This window comes from Dermacentor andersoni, chromosome 1, assembly GCF_023375885.2.
Source record: "Dermacentor andersoni chromosome 1, qqDerAnde1_hic_scaffold, whole genome shotgun sequence".
Classification (NCBI taxonomy): Eukaryota; Metazoa; Arthropoda; class Arachnida; order Ixodida; family Ixodidae; genus Dermacentor; species Dermacentor andersoni.
The window spans coordinates 11881820-11901524 of record NC_092814.1 but is presented as its reverse complement, the minus strand read 5'-3'; the positions used below and the strand labels follow the sequence as shown (position 1 = coordinate 11901524).

Sequence of the window (19705 nt, the reverse complement as noted above, 5' to 3'; positions counted from 1 at the left end):
TCATCATCATCAGGCAGAGGCCCCTGCCTGATGATGATGATGACTTATTGGCATCCCCTTTGAAACAGGACGGTGACAAATAATCAGCTAGCCTGCTTAAGTTAATCTGGTATGCTACACATGCTCTTCATTATAGCATTTTAGTACACATCTCTCTAATCATTTTTTTTATGCTTCAAAGCTTCTCTACCTACTTTGTACCTATGCCTGTAACGGATTCGGTAGTATCAATCGCTTCCCTGCTTTTTTTCCACCAATGCTTCAAGTGTCTCTTGATTATCTCGACCGCAGACCAGTTGATGCTTCTGTCCACTTTAAACCCAAGCGCTTCTGGAAGGTGTACATTACCTACGGGTCTCACTGGGTGAATGTCTTTGCAATCTATTAGGGGTGTGCTGAGTGGTCTCTAGATTTTTGCTGCAGCATACACATGCCTCATTCTGTTGCGAGTATTTGCTCCAGCATGTTTTAGTCCTTAGGCAACCAGCTGAAGCTTCAAATTGTAAGGCCCTTTGTGCTATCGTACAAATATTCCTTTGATTTCTTTCTTCCCATTCTTGTAAATGTCCATGGTCTTTTTTGTTTCCATTCTTTGCATCCAATTTGCTGTCTCTGTTTCTTTCAGTTTCTTTTTGATGACTCCAGGTTGTCTATTAACCCTTTCAATCACCCTCTACTTGGTTGACAACTTTCTTGACCTCTCCTTCTATTCTCTGTCCACGCTTTTGACAGATACTTGAGCACTTTAGCCACCCATTTATTTTCATCCATGTTCCTGAGTCTTTCTTCCAAACTAATTATGCTCAGCACTTCTCTAACTTGAAAAGAGGCCCAACTCATGTCACCCTGCAGTGCCTCATTTGTGGTTTTGCCGTGGACTCCCAAAGCCAATCGGCCTACCGATCTTTTGTTTACTTCCAACCTCAACAAGATATACAATTTTAAGCAATGAATGAAATTTACAAATGTTAGCGCTGGAACCATTACTCCTTTCCATATTGCAGGCACCACCTCATACTTACTGTGGCTCCAAAGTAAGCTATGTTTTACTATTGCTGCATTCTGCTTCCCCTTTATTTTGAGATTATCTTGCCGACGTATTTATATTGCTTGACTATGGGTATGACTTACTGTTGTATTGACACTGCGTAATTACTTGTCTCATCATTAAAGATCGTAATTCCCGAGTTCTCTGTGCTAAACTTAAGGCCTAGATGTGTTGCTATGTTGCCACACATATTTGCAAGTGTCTTCATATTTCTTGCATTGTCTGCTAGTAGCACCATCTCATTCGCATACATCAGAACCGGGACCTTCTGTTGCACTATTTGTCCAATACGCAAGTATGAATAATCAAACCCTAATTCACTGTTTTCCAGTCGTCTTTCTATGCTCTTAACATAAAGCGTGCACAACAATGGAGACAGAGGACATCCTTGATTCACTCCTTGGTGAATTTCCACCACATCACTACATTTTCAGCCTTCCTATACAATTTGTACACTGTTGCAAACAGATACAATGTCTGCATTAAGGTTGCCTCACATCTTTGCTTTAAGGGGACACACACAGAAAAGCTGTGAGAGTAAGTTACCCTTGCACAACATGGGTGGCAACGCCGCCATCTTGCACCAGCTGCCCATGACCATCACAGATTGTGACAGTGTCTGCCTCTGCCTAGTTAAAGCTTTATCAGTAAATATAGATTACATTGTATTCTAAAAGAGCCAAAGACTGTACTTGGCAAATTTCAAACCCTTTTACTGAGCCACAATGGCCAAAATTAAAAAAAAAATACTTTGCAATTTGTGGTGTCACACTGATGTATTGGCCGTGGGATTTTGGAGTGAAATTCAAAAGTGGAACTTTACCCTCAGTCATGCTGTCTTCTAATAATAAACCTATTAGCATGCAATAAACAAAAGTACTGTTGGTCAACAACTGAATCAGCATTTCTCTCCAGTGTCATTACCACATATAAATACTGTGACCAACCAACAGACTACAACAAATTCTAGCATACAAAAAAAAATTTTGTTGAACATCCATTGTACAATTCCACAAAGAAAACGATGCCGATGCAGTATTGACAGTAACAATGTTGTCTCGTCCTCATCTATTAGTCCTGTTATGTGCTTTCACTATGCTGAGGTTGCATGAAATTATTTCAGATCCAACCTAGGTGGTTTATGCAGTTTCAAACATATGATTCAATGCATTACAGGGTGTCTAACAAGTTGACATTTCTAAATTCCCAGAGTTTTCCAGGTTTTTTGTGAGTGCTTTTGCGAAATTCACAAGTGACACAGAACTTTGGTTTATGTCAAGATGGGCTGACAAGCATGTTAAAAAAAACGACATAATCCAGTTTGAACCCCAAGGAGTAGTGTTTACTTTATTCAAAAAGAACACAGAAGGGACAGATTAGTAAAATGCACAACAAATGAAATACCTTCGAAAAAAAATGGTAAAGCCCATTGCAAATCGAGTCGAACACATTCAAATAAGAATAACAAGAAATGCACACAAAAACAAGTATTTTCGAGTATGAGCTATTTCTATCAACTGATAGCAAGCTCACTAGTATGAAGCCCGAGCTTTGTCACATGCGAGACTCTCTCTCAGCAGCTGGAAAGTCAACCTCAACAGTCCTGACATACTTACAGCCTGTGCACGCACATACAACGCCTCAGTGTTGCATTTCACTGCTTTAAAAAGTTAATTTTAGTTTGGATGAGGGACACCTGCGTCTCGGCATCAGCCAACACTTTGTTTTTTGAGCTCAAGCTCCTTCAAAGAAGTGGTGGCACACCTCCTTTTGCGTTCATTCCTCAATGCGTCAGTGCTTTGTGTTCTCGTCCTCCTTCCGCCCCGCATTCGCCCCGCGGACCATTTGAAGCATCCTTTTGGTCTGTTGTGCAGTCGACGCCCAATTTTTCGGACTCCCTAGAGGGCGCGAAAATGTCCAAAAAAGCGGGCAGTCCGAAAAAAAAAATGAATACATGTCTTTTACTGCCCTTAAGAGCTCAAATCACCACAGCCACGTCCGAAAAAGCTCTGAAGGCCTGCCAGTACACTTATTAGGCATATCGGTGCTCGTAGTGTGACAGGAGATGGCGTCTGCGCACGTGTATAATTAAGGAATACATACTGTATCCCGTGACAATTGCCCCTTTACAGGCTTGCTAGGCTTCACCGCAATACTTCGCGTACTCTTCACCGCGTAACATATGAGGCGAAGTTAACTTTCGGGAACCGGCATTGTGCAAAGCGCCGTGGTTTCCGAGCTTCGACGCCAACCGCTAGGATTACAAAGGCGGAGTCAGTGCCGTTGCTGACAGCGGCGGATTGATTCAATTAAAAGCACAGCACCGAAAAGCAAGTAGTTAGGCCTAGTGTTGCCACCGTGGTGGCTACGGCTGCCAGCGGATATGCGTGCGAGAGCGCCGGTTCGAGGCGGCCAGATAATCAAAATGGCGGCGGTGTTGGCTTTGGTTCACGGAGGAAGGAAACTAAGCAGAGGCCCTACCCCCTCCGCGCGCTAGGAGAAAAGTGTGGCGGAAATGACGTAGTAGGTTCTCATTTTTTGCTGCTTTTTTATTTTTTTTGTTGTTGTATGGCCACGCCTTTTGGGCCACAATGGCGGCGTTGTTATGGTTTTGAGCGCTCACACGTGTTGCTCTGGTAGGTTTCGGGCCGTGGCAAAGGCGCTGAGTGGGCGGGTTTGGGTTAGTCACCGTGTCTTGTTGCGCTGTGTTACCTGCACCGTGCTCTGCCAGATGTTGCGCGAGCGCGCGCGCTCGGCGCGCGACACCACGCGCAGCGCGGCGTGGTTTCGCGAAAGATGTAAACAAGAGAGGAGGGTGGCCCAAAAGGCGGAGCATCGCCATGAGCAACGCCAAATTCCGGCTTCACTTTTGCTTCACAAAGAGTGACGTCAGGGCCTCTCCTTAGTTTCCTTCCTCCGTGCTTTGGTTAATGCCGTTTCGGGCCTGCGGTCATGGCAAACAGTCTGGAAAATCGGACGGCGAAGGGTTCTTGCGTCCGAAATTTCAGACGTTCTTATAGGCGGCCAGATAATCAAAATGGCGGCGTGGTGGTTTTGGTTCACGGAGGAAGGAAACTAAGGAGAGGCCCTGACGTCACTCTTTGTGAAGCAAAAGTGAAGCCGGAATTTGGCGTTGCTCATGGCGATGCTCCGCCTTTTGGGCCACCCTCCTCTCTTGTTTACATCATTCGCGAAACCACGCCGCGCTGCGCGTGGTGTCGCGCGCGGAGCGCAACATCTGGCAGAGCACGGTGCAGGTAACACAGCGCAACAAGACACGGTGACTAACGCAAACCCGCCCACTCAGCGCCTTTGCCACGGCCCGAAACCTACCTGAGCAACGCGTGTGAGCGCTCAAAAGCATAACAACGCCGCCATTGTGGCCCAAAAGGCGTGACCATACAAAAAAAAAAAAATAAAAAAGCAGCAAAAAAATGAGAACCTACTACGTCATTTCCGCCACACTTTTCTCCTAGCGCGCGGAGGGGGTAGGGCCTCTCCTTAGTTTCTTTCCTCCGTGCTTTGGTTAATGCCGTTTCGGGCCTGCGGTCATGGCAAACAGTCCGGAAAATCGGACGGCGAAGGGTTCTTGCGTCCGAAATTTCAGACGTTCTTATACATTGACTCTATGGGGTACGTGGCGGTGTCGCAAAGCCATCCGAATTATCGGGCATGTCCCAAAAATCGGGCGTTGACTGTACAATGCAAACTCCTCCAACTGACGACACAGCGCCAAAGTCGATTCCTTAACGATTCCTCTCTGTTACTTGGGCGAGCATTAGCGCGAATTTTGTTCCCTTTCAATAAAATTACAGATAACTTTCCCTGATACAAGCAGAGCTCCCCAACCTTTCCCTGAGTATTTCCAGACTATTCAAAATCCCTGAGAATTCCCGGCGGGCCCGGTTGGTAGACACCCTGCATTACAAAGTGATGCCATCAGCATGCATGCAGCAACTGGATGCAATAGATTACGATTTACAACCAACAAACTTATTTAGCATGTTCAACACCAAAAACATTACTTATGTATTTTAAACACTTGGACATTAAAAAAATTATGCAGGTCCTACACCATGTGGGAATCTATGCTAACGCAAAACATTCAGCACATTCAGCCACACAGCGCGTTCAATTTGTGTGTCCTTGATTTCTGCGTTGAATATCTTTATGTGATGATGTAGCAGCATGACGACGCAATTGAGGGCTCCCTAAAGGGCCATACCTCCCAAGGCTTTATGTCCTAGTGAATATAGCACACTGCCATCATTCTCAAAACTAGGAAGTGATTACAATACATAATGTCTGATGCATGCAGAACAGTGCAAATGAACGCAACACAGTCAGCGCTCAAAAAAGTTCAACAGACCGTTGCTTAACCCCCCAACAGAAAATTCTGCTAACATCGCTACTATATCAGGGTGTCTACCAAGTTGACATTTCCAAATTCCCTGAGTTTTCCAGGTTTTCCCTGAGTGCCATTGCAAAATTCCCTGAGTGACGCAGAGCTATATTTTATGTCAAGACGGGCTGAAACCACGTCGCTCGATGCCGTCACTCTCTAAGCATATGAAAAAATTAAAAAAACAACTTAATTCAGTTTGAATACTAAGGAGTAGTGTTTATTTTATTCAAAAAGAGGATAGAAAGGAGGGGTTAGTAAAATGCACAGCAAATAAAATGTCTTCGAAAAAAGTTGCAAATCGAGTCGGATCCGACATCCTCAAATACGAATAAAAAGGAGATGCATACAGAATCAAATACTTTCGAATATGAGCGATTTCTATCAACTGATAGCAAGCTCAGTGATGCGAGGCCCGAACTTTGTCACAATTGAGATTCTTTCCCAACAGCTCGTAAGTCAACCTCAACTGTACTGACATACTGTCAGCCCGCATACAACGCCTAAGTGTTGTGTTTCACTGCTTTAAAAAGTTTATTTTGGTTTGGATGAGGGACACCTGCATCTCGGCATCAGCCAACACTTTTTTCTTTAGCTCAAGCTCCTTCAAAACGGCGGAAGCACGCTTCCTTTCCTGTTCATTCCTCAATATGTAGGTTCTTTCTGTTCTTGTCCTCTTTCCGCCACTCGTTCACCCCACGGACCATTTGAAGCATCTTAATTCTTGGTCAGTTGCACAGTCCAAATTCGATTTTTCGAACCCCTTAGGGACCGCGAAAACGTCCGAAAAATCAGCCAGCTGGAAAAAATTAATGCATGTCATTTACTGCCCTTAAGGGGCTCAAACCGCCACAGGCACATTCGAAAACGCTCTGAAGGCCTGTCGGTACACGTATTAGGCATAGCGGTGCTCGTACTGTAACAGAAGATACCGGATGCACGCGTGCATAATTAAGGAATACATACTGTGTCCTGTGGCAATAGCCCCTTCCCACTCTTGTTATGCTTCACTGTAATACATTTTCGTATGCTTCACCAAGTAACATTTCTGTATAGAGGCGAAGCTGACTTTCAAGAACCGGCTTCATGCAATGCACCGTGCTTTCCAAGCTTCTAAGCCAATCGCGAGAACCACAAAGGTGCAGTCAGTACCATTGCTAACAGCAGCGAATTCTTTCAATGAAAAACACGGCACCTAACGGCAAGGAGCTAACAGCGAAAGTCGAAGCAGCTAGGTCTAGCGTTGCCGCAGTGGTGGCTACGGCTGCCAGCGGATCTGCGTGCGAGAGCGCCGGTTCGAGGCGGCGAAGTAATCAAAACGGCAGTGGTGATGGCTTTGATTAATGCCGTTTCGGACCTGTGGTCACGGCAAAAAGTCCGGAAAATCGGACGGCAAAGGGTTCTCGCGTCCGAAATTTCAAACGTTCTGATAGATTGACTCTATGGGGTACGTGGTGGTGCCGCGAAGCTGTCCAAATTATCGGGCATCGCGAAAGTCGGTCGTTGACTGTACACTGGAAACTCCTCCAGCCTTCGACAGGGCGTCAAATAGGACTCATTACGATTCCTGTCTATTACTTGGGCCAGCATTACCGCGACTTTCGACCCTTTCAACAAAATTACCAATTTTCCCTGATAGAGGTACAAATTCCCTGAGTTTTCCCTGAGTTTTTCCAGACTACTCAAAATCCCTGAGAATTCCCGGTTTTCCCGGTTTTCCCGGTCGGTAGACACCCTGTATATCCAACCCCCAGAACATACTACTGTGGAACCCCATTGATACGTTCCTCGATGTTGCGTTTTCCCAGCTGCTAGGCCGTACGTGTTTTCGTGGTCCCCACCTAAATCATATTGACTTTTATGTATTCTGTTCCCATTTAATACAGTGCATTTCTATAATGTTCCCGCATCTTAAGTTGCATGTGAAAGTGGCTGCCACGTAAATATAACAGTGCAGGGAGAAATTCACTCTCGCATGTTGCAACATGCGAACCACCGAAGTTTGCAATAAAAAAAGAAAGTTTAACAAAGCCAGGTGCTGCACAAACATTGGGAGAAAGCATGCACAGAGCAGTTGGAAAAGCATCTGAAAAAGTACTTTGGATCCTGCGAGGGTTTTATTTGCATTTTACAATTGCCGGTTCTGGTCAGGTTCGGTGCAGTAGAACCGTGTTATGCGGTGAAGCAGACACGAAATATTGTGGTAAGGGCCAATGTCACGGAACACTGTGTACGTCCCTTAATTAAACACACATGCATCTGCTGTTCCTGGTCACAGTATGAGCAGCGAGACATCAAATAACTGCACTGGCCACCACTCAGACTGTTTCTGACATTGTGCTGTGTCGATTTGCGCTCTTCCTCACGGTTACGTTTTCCGGCTGGTACATATTTTTTTACACAGTCCTTTAGAAGCGTACCAAGAGGGTTTCCCTGTAGTATCAAAGTGGTATACATATCACATAGCTTAAACGCAAGTGAAATAGAACTGCTTAAGTACGGTCCTACATTTTGCCCACTGAACACGGTAACTGTTTGACGTAGTAGTTCTGCGGAAACCCGCAAGGTGGAGAGAAGTAATGAATAAAGGGTAATCTGAGAACGGGTGGATGTCTGATTGAGGACGACGCAACGAGCTATGGAAAGAAGAATGATAGGTGTAACGTTAAGGGATAAGAAAAGAGCAGATTGGGTGAGGGAACAAACGCGTGTTAATGACATCTTAGTTGAAATCAAGAAAATGAAATGGGCATGGGCAGGACATGTAATGAGGAGGGAAGATAACCGATGGTCATTAAGGGTTACGGACTGGATTCCGAGGGAAGGGAAGCGTAGCAGGGGGCGACAGAAAGTTAGGTGGGCAGATGAGATTAGGAAGTTTGGAGGGTCAACATGGCCACAATTAGTACATGACCGGGGCAGTTGGAGGAGTATGGGAGAGGCCTTTGCCCTGCAGTGGGCGTAACCAGGCTGATGATGATGATGATGGATGTCTGATTTTCCCTTTATTCACGGTAACTGTGTACGAACTTCACAAAGATATAGCAGAGTTTTCAAGACATCACCTTTAAGAAATTCTTAGTGATAACAAAGACATAGAAAACCTGAAGATTGATACTCCATGAGCACCACGCACATGGGCACCAGATACTGAACAGTGCCAACTAGAGCAATACATAAACATAAAACTAGCCTCAAGAGAAATTCTAGACACAATGAGACAGGGTCGTAAGCACAAAAGCTTATCTGCCACAGTCACACTGAAACAACTCACAGATAGAAAGGACATACTTATAAAACCAAGAGACAAATGCATTATAACCAATAAAAAATATAAAATTGAGGCTTTCAGGCAACTCAGTAATGACATTCATTACCAGAATCTGACCCAACATCAGAAAACAGCAAGATCGTAAAGCAGACAATAAAATTTTTTTTAAACAGGGCACTAATTACACATCCCAAATACTGCTTCATGAAGCCTAATAAACAAGCAGACAGATTCCAACCTCTTCCAAAAATTCATAAGGTTTCCATGGCAGAATTGTTTACTGCACAAATCCCAGGCAGGCCTATTGTGTCCAACAGCAACACACCTACTGTGTCACTATCACACTTCCTAAATCACCACACGTCAGACATACCCTCTGACCTTCATTGATTTATTCAGGATACACCCTACTTTTTTTGAATTATAGATTCTATTAACTCAAAGCCTTTTTGACAGGTCTTCTTACAACTTGAATATATATGTATTCCCTGTACACAAATAAACCTATTACTGAATAGGGTATTAAAGCAGTCGCAAAGTCACTTAAAGGTAACAAGCCAAGAGCACCTTGCTTAAGCTTACCTTCTATTACTCAGGTTAGTCTTAACTCTTAACTATTTTGAATTCTATTTGACATATTACCCGCAGACTTCTAGCACCAGCATGCCAACCCCTTTTGTGCCAACATATGCCAATATCTTTATGGGACAGTTATAATTGTTTCCGTTAAAACCTTGTACCTTTCTCCACTACATAGACAATAACTTCGTTACATGAAAATTTCATTGATGCATTTGTTAGGATCGACGATGAGCCTACACTCTGCTTTATTTGAGAGCTCCTCCATGTTTACACACCGTTCCACTGTGCAACTGCAGTAAGGCCACCTCTGGCTTAGTCCAGTAACTAGTAGCCCTATAAGGGCACCTGACATTGGAGTCGGAATTCGCACCTGTCATCTGCTATGGTTCGGCCGGTGTACAGGCACCTGCTGCAGTGTTTCCATTTGTTCGCTCTCATTCCCTATGCTATAGTACACTTATGACGGTGCTCTCAAATGTATTTTTACGATGTTCTTGCTCATAAAAATTTACAAAGAGCTTATTTCCTAGACAATAATATATTTCTCAAAGGCAACATTACAGTGTTGGCTGATGAAGCTCAGCCCAACAAGGTGTGGAATTTTTACAAATGGTTTTACACTCTGCAGTGCTAGCTCATGTAGATAATTAAAGCATAAACGTGAACACATAGCATAGAACAATCCAGTTAACCCTTTCCCTACCGTAGACCAGCTGAGTTTGTCCACACAGTTTGTACCCCTCCCACCGAAGGCGAGTTGGGCTCGTCCATGCTGAAACAAGTGCTTGTGCACTGGTGCAGTCAAGCTACCCTGATAAATTTTGGTTAGTTCTTTTTGGCTTCAAGAAGCGGTGCAGTAAAAAAAAAGCACTCAAGCTTGCATTTAGGCTGAGTAATGTTTCGATGCTTGCTACTGAATTTAAAAATGGCGTTGTCCTCTGTGCGTGTGCTTGCTGGCAATGGCTCCACTCCAGAAAAGAGGAAGAAAAGTTTATTTGTGGAAGATATGTTGGACTCAGACAGTGAAAAAGAAGTTCAATTTTCCTCCGAGAGTGGCAGCGATGATACTGAGCAGCATACCTTCTCAATGTGTCGGCAGTGGACAAGGTTTGTTATCACGGCCGCACATGGCATAAAGGTACCTGTGACAGAGGACGGGAACTGTGCGCGGCATTTTGCATTGTTTCTAAGAAATGAACTAACAGATTTAATTCTCAGTGAAGCCAACCGCTACACGTAGGTACCTGGTGCGAGGAATGTGGAGCAGCACTCTGCACTATTCTGTGCTTTGAAATGTACCACACCAAGTCTACAATTTAGGGATCTGATATCCCTTGCCACAAGTGTGAGCCCCGCTTGTCACAGTATTGTTCTTGAATTTCCACCGAGACATTTTTTGCAATGAGGACAACAGAAAGTTGGATTCTCCACTGTGCAGTGCAGTGAAGCCAATCCTCTCTCCATGCTTTCAATAAATAATTTGCATGTATCTTACAAATAAAGTGCTTTGAAGGATATTTTTTGGTTGTTTGAAAATACATATAATAATTTAGGCAAAGTAACGAAATTAGTATTTTTGTATTATATCAAAAAACACTGTAGGGAAAGGGTTAAGCAACCATACATGCCATGGTGCAAAAAGCATGTAACAAATGCTTTCTATATACCATTTCTACAATATTTACGTTGATTTTCACCTGCTAAAGCTTGTTTGTTTGACAAGTAGATGATGGTAAAATATTGAATTTTTGCATTTATTTAGAGAAATGAGCAGCAGTACCATGAGGACTGACCTATAACAGTGCAGTCTAGATTCTGAAGAAGACGTCTGCTTTTCAAACTGCTTCTCAAAATTAGACTTTTCTTTGCCGGTTAATTTTAAGTGACGATAATTTGAAGTAAAGAAAATTGAGGCTTTCAGCTGTTTGCAGCACACAAAATGGCATGAACAAATATTTATTCCCTTTTCAATGCTACACGTTCAACTCAGTTCAGTAATTTATCTGTGCTTGTTGCTTGAGGAGCAGTTATGAAAGGTCTGTTTGGCAAAATTGACACAGCTGCTCGGCCCAACCTTTTGGGCGAAATATGTTTTTTAGACTGTATGGCTGGAATAAGCAAGAAACCAAACCCTCATTGATTATTAGCATGGGACGTACACAATGAAGATATATCATTCACCGGAGGAGGTCAAATATCAAGAAGTGATATAGGGCTTGTGGTGCCTTATTGATGAGGCGGTCCTTTAAGGACCGACGAAGTGAACAGTTCTGTTTGTATAATTAAACCACAAAAGTTTGAGACATTGTGATGCAAAATGCATTTAGAATTTCCTCTTCAAGGCAGCATAAGCTTCGAGTATACTTTAGACATTGCAATTGGCACTGAAAGGAACTGGTTCATGGTTCTAATTGAATGTTATAGTGAATGGATGGGTTTCGCGAGCAATGCATGCTTCACCATACTGTCATAACGATAATAGTTGCTTCTGTTGTTGGAGGGACGTGCCATAATATCGATAAATGCTGCTGCAGGCCACTATGAAATATTCCATCCCTTGCAATGGTTTGGCTCTCGATCGTAACCATAAAAATTTTATATCAGGTGATTGCTGCTATGGTATTCGTTATGTATATATGATGCGCAGTCCTGTTAACAGCCATAAGCAATACTTTTTCTTGATAACTGTTGCATGATGAAACTAGCGACTTTTTTCACACAAAATGCATGCCTAACTCTTCCTTTTATGCATTGTTGCAGAACCCACATTTGGCTAGAACAACTCACCAGAGCAATAGGAATCTTAATGAAAGCTTCAAGGGCAGCAGCCTTCATAGCACAGCCATATGTTAAATCAGTTGCTTATAAAACGTTCATGCAACCAAAACTTGAATATGGATGTGCTATCTTTGACTCACACCAATTTAATCTCACTAATGCTCTCGAATCGATTCAGAACCGTGCTGCTAGATTTATTCTTTCAGATTACTCATATCACACTAGCGTTCCTTCACTAAAAACTAAACTAGAGCTATCGTTTCTTGCCTCTAGTCGTCGCATCTCTCACCAATGCCTCTATCACAGGTTTTTTCATTCCATACCATGTGACAGCCAGCTGATGTAGCTGGCTCACCGTGTTCGTCGAACAGGCCACCCGAACTTGGTAATCCTGCCACAAGCCTGCAGCACTGCAGTCATTCTGTGTCTGAACTGCCTAAGACAGGCATGGCCTTCCGAGACAAACTGCACTTCTCCATACTTGAACATAGTGCACAATAAATCGACAGGGACTGACAGAGTAATGACACCACAAAGTGCTTATTGACACACAAAGCATTTGTAAATATACAATTTGATGCATACGCATATGTAGAAACAACAACAAGGTCAAGAAGATACGTGAAGCCCCTCATCGATAGCGGCGAAAACTCTCGTACAAATAAAAGCCACATCACATACAAAACAAAAACAACAGCAAGACTGCATGTACTACGAATGTACTCTGCAGACCGAGTCACCACATGAACTGGCAACCTTGAAACAACCGTTCTTGGGTAACTATGCCTAAAAAGAGGTGCTCTTTACCACTTAACAACACCGACGGCATGCTGACGTAATTTTCTTTAGGCTTGTCAGTCCCTGTCAATTTATCGTGCACTGTGTTCAAGTAGACATGTATAACCAACTTGCCAACCAGTTTGTTCTGTGCACTCATCCACGATACAGCATGCTTTAGATCTGCCATAAAGTGCTTTGGCTCATCTTTGTAATGTCATCATCATCATTGCAGTCTTTTTCATGCTACCCCTCATGTAATGTTTTGTTGGGACCTTTGAGGTATCAATAAATAAAAAATAAATAAATAAACATACGAATTTATGATGTTGACACCAATGACGTTGAACACGCAGTGATCACACTATAACTCCTATTATTTGGTGGAAGTGTTGACACTAATCCTGGCAACGAAACAAGTCAACAATTAAAGGAAATACAGATATTGATGACATTAAGGAAAATCGTCTGGCTAAAATCTATAAAAAATTGGACATGCTACTAAGCCTAGGACTAAAATATTCTTGCCAAGAGGAAATAGCAAGCGTGAATAAAGTAATAATATCAATGCAAGAAAGAATTGACAATCTACACAACCATAGCAGACGTTCTAGCCTGATAATACTATACAGGTAAACGAAGCCACAGGAGACACTCCCTTGACACTGGAATGCACAGTGAGCAAAGACATTATTAAGGGCCCTCTGGAATTAAAACCAGTAGCAATCGAATATGTACATCGGATAGATAGAGAAGAACCAAACAAGATTTGGCCTGTAATCTTCAAGTTACTCAAGAGATAAGTCTACAATTCTGAAAAGGGGGTACAAACTTAAGGATATTAAACTATCTACTGCAGAAGACTTTTTTAAATGTGTACGGGACATCAGAAGGAAACTTTGGAACAGTGCAAAGATAAACCGGCAAAAGAATGAAACGGTTTCGCTTGTTTTTGACAGACTGTACATTAACAATTGTGAATATGTTTGGAATAATGAGCAGGATAACAGTGTTGCTTGAAAGAAATGATACAAAAAGGGGGTCAGGAAATTTTGTTTTGCTGGGAAAGCAGCGAACACCAACGGCAATAAAAAAAGAGGAGTTGTAACTTGTCCAGGTGCAAAATGAGTGAACTAACACTTCTCACAGTAAATGCTAGAAGTGTCGTCAACAAACCCCAAGCAATTGAAAACTTGATCATTGATTACGAACCCAATATAGCACCTCTAACAGAAACATGGATCACATTCGACATTATTGATGAGTTTGGCTTACCAAATTATTCCATCATCCAGAAAGAGCGTCTCACACGTGGTGGCAGAGTGACATTATTGATTAAATAATGTTTTGCTTTTGCCATTCACCCAGAGATAAAAGACGGTGAGCCAGTATTTTGTAAATTGCTTTGTGACAGCAGAAATTGTTGTCTTAGGATGTGTTTATTGGAGCCCGAACTCGAATGACCAGTGCATCAGTGCCATTCATGACGTCACGCAGCATGTGGGGACGCTTGTCTCTCTTGGGCTCCTTTATGTTGCTTTTGCTGCATGGTTCTCGCATCTCCTGTAATACAGCCTCTCCGCATAGCTGAGTGCCATCAGTGGTTGGTGTAGTTGGTGCAGGTTGGTGTAGTGTAGAATAGAGCAGATCTTCAAGTGTTGCACTGCTAACGCCACCGAACAACGTCGTGGATGCAAACGGGTGTAGCTGTTTGCCTGCCCTGCCAACCGCCACAGCCCGTGATGTTGCGTCCTTCCTCGTGCGACACTTCGTGCTTCGCCATGGTGTGCTAACGCCACCGAACAGCACCGTGGATGCAAACGGGTGTAGCCATTTCTTGTTTGCCTGCCCTACCAACTGCCACAGCCTGTGACATTTCATCCTTCCTCTTCCCACACTTCATACTTCGCTATGGTGCGCCCCGGAAACTCCTGTGTGACAGAGGACATATCTTCCCTTTTCAAAGTATTTAACATGCTCTTTACTGCATGCCGCACTTTATATATGCGTATGTGTACTGAACTCATGCACAAAACTTTGCGATTCATGTACTGTTAGACTGTATAGTTTTTATTAATCTGGTGTTCTACCAAGTGTCATATTTTATTATATTATTCTCCCTTCTTACAAATATTTGCTTCCTTTGCTAAGCGACAAGGAGTAGCTGGTGCCGCCATAAAGGCGCCAACCTCTCCTATTATTCATTTCATTAAAAAGAAAGTGGCAAGAGGCAACACAGCGCTGTGCCAATATCTGCATGTATGTCCCTGTTCCCGAAGGCTGCTGGTCGCATTTGCTACGTAGATGGGTGGGTCTGTACGTTTTGTTATGCTGATACATTTCTTAACTACAGAGAACCACTGTTTACCTCTACGTCAAATGGGAAACAAGAGACAGTGCATTCGGCACAGCAGCATGAACAACTGCCTTTCTCAGTCACCAACAGCGTCAGCGATTTCATGCACGTTTTTGCGAGAGAGCAACATGGCCTATAAGTGAGCACTCATGCTGAGCACAGTTTTCTCGGATACTTTATGGCAAGTGCAAACTGTAAGTACAATGAAGTTAAAGAGTAGCGAGAATCAGCAATAACAGCCTGTAATATATGTGCCTGGGTTACAGTTGCTGTTGTTGAAGTGGCTCGGCCACTCATTATGAATGGACTCGGGGTGGACAAACGCAGCTCATATGCGCAGATATTTATGTTTTGCTATGTTTTGACATTATTTCATGTCAGTGATGCGCCGTTTCCACAATATCCAAAGCTAACAACAATCTGTGGCTGTAGATGTCGATGCAAACAAACACACTGCTGCGTTCGAAGAATTCTTAAATATGCAAAATGTCTAATGATCGTGTAAAAGGAATACAAAAAGCGAGGTACAAAAGCAGACATGAGCGACAGTGAACTCCAACGCAGCCGCATCAGCAGATGGAACTCAGCGCGCCTTTATCGGCAGCACTGTTAGCACAACAGCGCACTCACGCCTGCTCACCCAGTAGTCAATAAGTGCTACATGACTTCCAGGGACGACATGCTGCCTCGGAGAAGTCATTAATAATTAATCGTGATCCACAAAACGCACAACCAACACACACTCAACATGGGCGCAGGTCCACAAATCAACGAGCGAAAGCCCCGGCACCCTTCCAAAACGTTTCCAGCGGCGTGCTGCAGAGGGCAGCACAGGAACATGAAAAAGGCAGATTGCGGAAATTATGTTGAAGCCATAAAAGTTTAAATGGTTTAGGCAGCTATGCCAGTCACAGACAACCGAGTTCAATGGTACGTGACCAGCTGTACATAGCTACTATGTATTTGTTTGTAAAATACCTTACAAGGCCCCTACATGTGGATTGAGTAAGGGGAGCATAGAATCAAGTCAGTACATACATTCTAGAAACAATAAAAAGAAAAGAAAAAACACCAGCCAAGTGCACAAACTAAAAGTTAAAGAAACATATTAACTACATACAGCTGTATATGAGTACAATAAAAAGGAACTCTATAAGTTTGTAACAAACATATTACAGTGCAAGAAAAAGGTAGGAAAAATAACAGAGAACAGTGAGTGTGATATCAATGGTTAACAGGGTTAAGCGAGTTGAGTGAGTGCCTGAATTTTTCACGCTCAGTTTCTGCAACTATGTTGTCGAAGAGGCTGTTCCCGAGCCAAATGGCACATGGAATTGCAGATGAGTTAAATTCTTCTGTTTTACCATAGATGCGCGTGAAGCTATGATGATTGTGTAATCTGTGCAATGTGTGCGATGACGTCTTTAGGTGTAGGGAGCGTTTGTTAGTGTGGTGGGCATATTTATGAAATAATGACAAAAGGGCTAGTCACGACGATTACTTAGCAACTGAAGTGAAAGGTGAATCTTTACTGGAGTTACACTAGCACTGTAGTCATAATTCCGGGAAATGAAACGAGCGGCTCTATTTTGGATTGATTCCAGCATGTTAAGTAATTTTGGTGGGGAGACCAGACTGGAGCGGCAAACTCAAGTCGAGGGTGAACAAATGCTTGAAATGCCAGTTTGCGAATAAGTGTAGGTGAGTTCCAAAGGTTACGTCGCAGGTAACCCAGTGATCAAGAAGTACTGGCACAGATAGTGGTAATGTGAGAAGTCCAGGAGAGGTTTGTTGAAAGATTTATGCCTAGATATTTAAATGATGAGGTCCAAGATAATGGGACATTTTTAATACAGTAGGAATAGTCCAAGTTAGTGCGTTTGCAGGTGAAGGACATCACTTTACATTTTGATGAATTTAGAGTCATTAGCCAGGTGTCACACCAATTAATAATTTGGTTAAGATCATTTTGGAGGATCAGGTGGTCATCAGAGCTGTTAATAGAATGATAGATAATACAGTCATCAGCGAAAATGCACATGCATGATAAGTTATTGGGTATGTCATTAATGTATATCAGAAAGAGTAAGGGACCAAGAACGCTTCCTTGTAGTACACCGGATGGAACATCTGAAAGGGGTGAGGAGAAGCTGTTAGCGAAAGTAAACTGCTACCTGTTAGAATGAAAATTTTGAAGCCAGGATAGAGTTAGTGAATCAAGTTTTAATGATAACTTCAAAAACAGGCGACAATGGGCTACGCAGTCAAAAGCTTTAGAAAAATCCAGAAAGATGCTGTCAGTTTGAGGGTGTGAGTCTATGTTAAAATGTAAATCTGTCGTAAATTCAAACAGTTGCGTTTCGCACGACAAACCTCTCCTGAAACCATGCTGATTATGAAAAAAGAAGTTGTTCGATTCTAGGTGATGGTAAACATGAGATGCAATAATATGTTTTATCATCTTACAGCACATGCATGTTAGTGATATCGGTTGGTAGTTCTCAGCCAAGTTTTTGTCAGCGTCTTTGAAGATGGGTACGACTTTGGCTGTTTTCCAATCTTGGAGTATCTGACCTGTCATTAAAGATTGATGAAAAATGTGGAATAAAAACTTCCTAGATACTTAGATTGCATTTTTTAGTAATTTAGAATTATTATTGTCAATACCTGCTGAAGACGAAACTTTCCAGTAATTAATAAGCTGAACAATACCATCAATAGTAATGTCAATAGGTTCCATGTACCGGTAATCTAGGTCTGCAACAATGGGCAAATTAGTAATACTTTCTTTTGTGAATACGGATGAGAAGAATTTATTAAAAACTTGAGCGCACTCACTGTTAGAAATAGGAATGTTGTTTTCGTTGTGTAACGAGATGTCATTAGTATGGCGTTCAGGAGATAAAATTTGCCAAAACTGTCTGGGATTAGATTTGAGTAGTGAAGGAAGCTCTTGGGAAAAATATTTCTTTTTGGCTACAAGGAGAGCAGAGCAGTAGGAACTTAAACAGTTCAGATATCTTTCCCAAGCTGATGGGGTGCTGGTTCGTTTTGCAGTTCTGTACAAACATTTCTTTTTGTTTCTGAGTAGGCGAAGGGACTTAGTGGACCATGGTTTGTTTTTGTCTTCAGTTCTTCTGATTAAAGGAATGTTCTGCTCAACCAATACACAGAACTTATTTCTGAACATGACCCAGTTATCATGAACAGACCTGGTGTGGAACGAAGGTAGAAATTGATATTCAAGAAATGATTCTAGCTCAATGTTGATTACTTCATAATTTCCCTTGTCACAAATTGTCTTTCTTGAGACACATGTAAATGGTAATGGGATACTGATAGATACATTGAGTAATCTGTGGTCACTGAAACCATCCGAGCATGTTACTTGTTCTATAGTTTCAGGGCGTTAGTTAGCATAAGATCTAAGACGTTAGAGCCACGGGTAGGTTCTTTAATGATCTGGAACAGATTATAATCTAATGTTAGGCTAATGAATTCCGATGAAAAACTGCAGGATGACGACAAGTTTGGCCAATCAATGAGAAGAAAATTAAAGGCGCCAATAAAGTACGTGAACTCAGTTGGGCAGAGCTGGGTGGCTGTAGCAATGCTGCTGCGCAGTTCATCAACAAAGCAATGACTATAATCTGGGGGGCGGTAACAAACGCCTGTCAAAACTTTAGCAGAACGGCAGCGGCATGCTGCCCAGAAAATCTCCAGACCTGAAGATTTGTCAATAATGTATGATGCGATAGTCTTTTTATTAGCAAGGAAGATGCCACCACCTCTTCTATCTCAGCGATCACAGCGATAAATATTAAGGTAAGCTTAATGGGAAGAATTTTGCTATCGGGTAAGTTGGGGCAAAGCCAGGTTTCGGCGAGAGCAAGAATAGTGCAGTCGGAGTCTTTAAGATATGATGAGACGAGTTCGCATTTCGACATCAGGCTTCTAATATTAGTGAACGATATTGTTAACGATGTAGCAATGCGATGAGGCACTTCACGTGTGTCTTGGTCTAGCTATCTTCTGATTTCCACTACTGAACGCTTTGTGGCATCATATTCATAAGATTTGTCATCAATGTGCAGTCGGTCAACTGAAAGTTGAATGGTTTATTTAGAGTTTTCGCGTAATCGATCAATTGTTTTCTGGCTTCTCGTGTAGAAAAGGAAAAGTCCTCTCGAACATAGAAACTAGAATTTTTTAGTTTGTGCGCAGAAGTCAAGATGCGTCCTTTATCTTTAAAATATGTCAGCTTAGCAATGATAGGCCTGCGCTTTTCATCAGCGAACTTACCTCTTCTATGCACTCTTGTCAAACTGGGCGGCTGTTACAGCGATACCAAGTTTCTCTGAGCAGAAAGAAATGATCTTCCACTCCGATGCAGCGCAGTCTTGTCGAACATTATCTTTTATGCCAAAGAACAGCAAATTTGAAAGTTTCATTATATTTTCGTTTTCACCGCACCGCGAGTAAATTTTTTCA

General features: G+C 42.6%; 1 protein-coding gene across 6 annotated transcripts in view; it reads right to left on the bottom strand.

Annotated features, from left to right (window-relative positions):
• The window catches only part of Vps8 (vacuolar protein sorting 8), a 972138-nt gene that overhangs the window by 431193 nt on the left and 521240 nt on the right, over positions 1 to 19705 (bottom strand). The gene's annotated exons all lie outside the window — the stretch shown is intronic.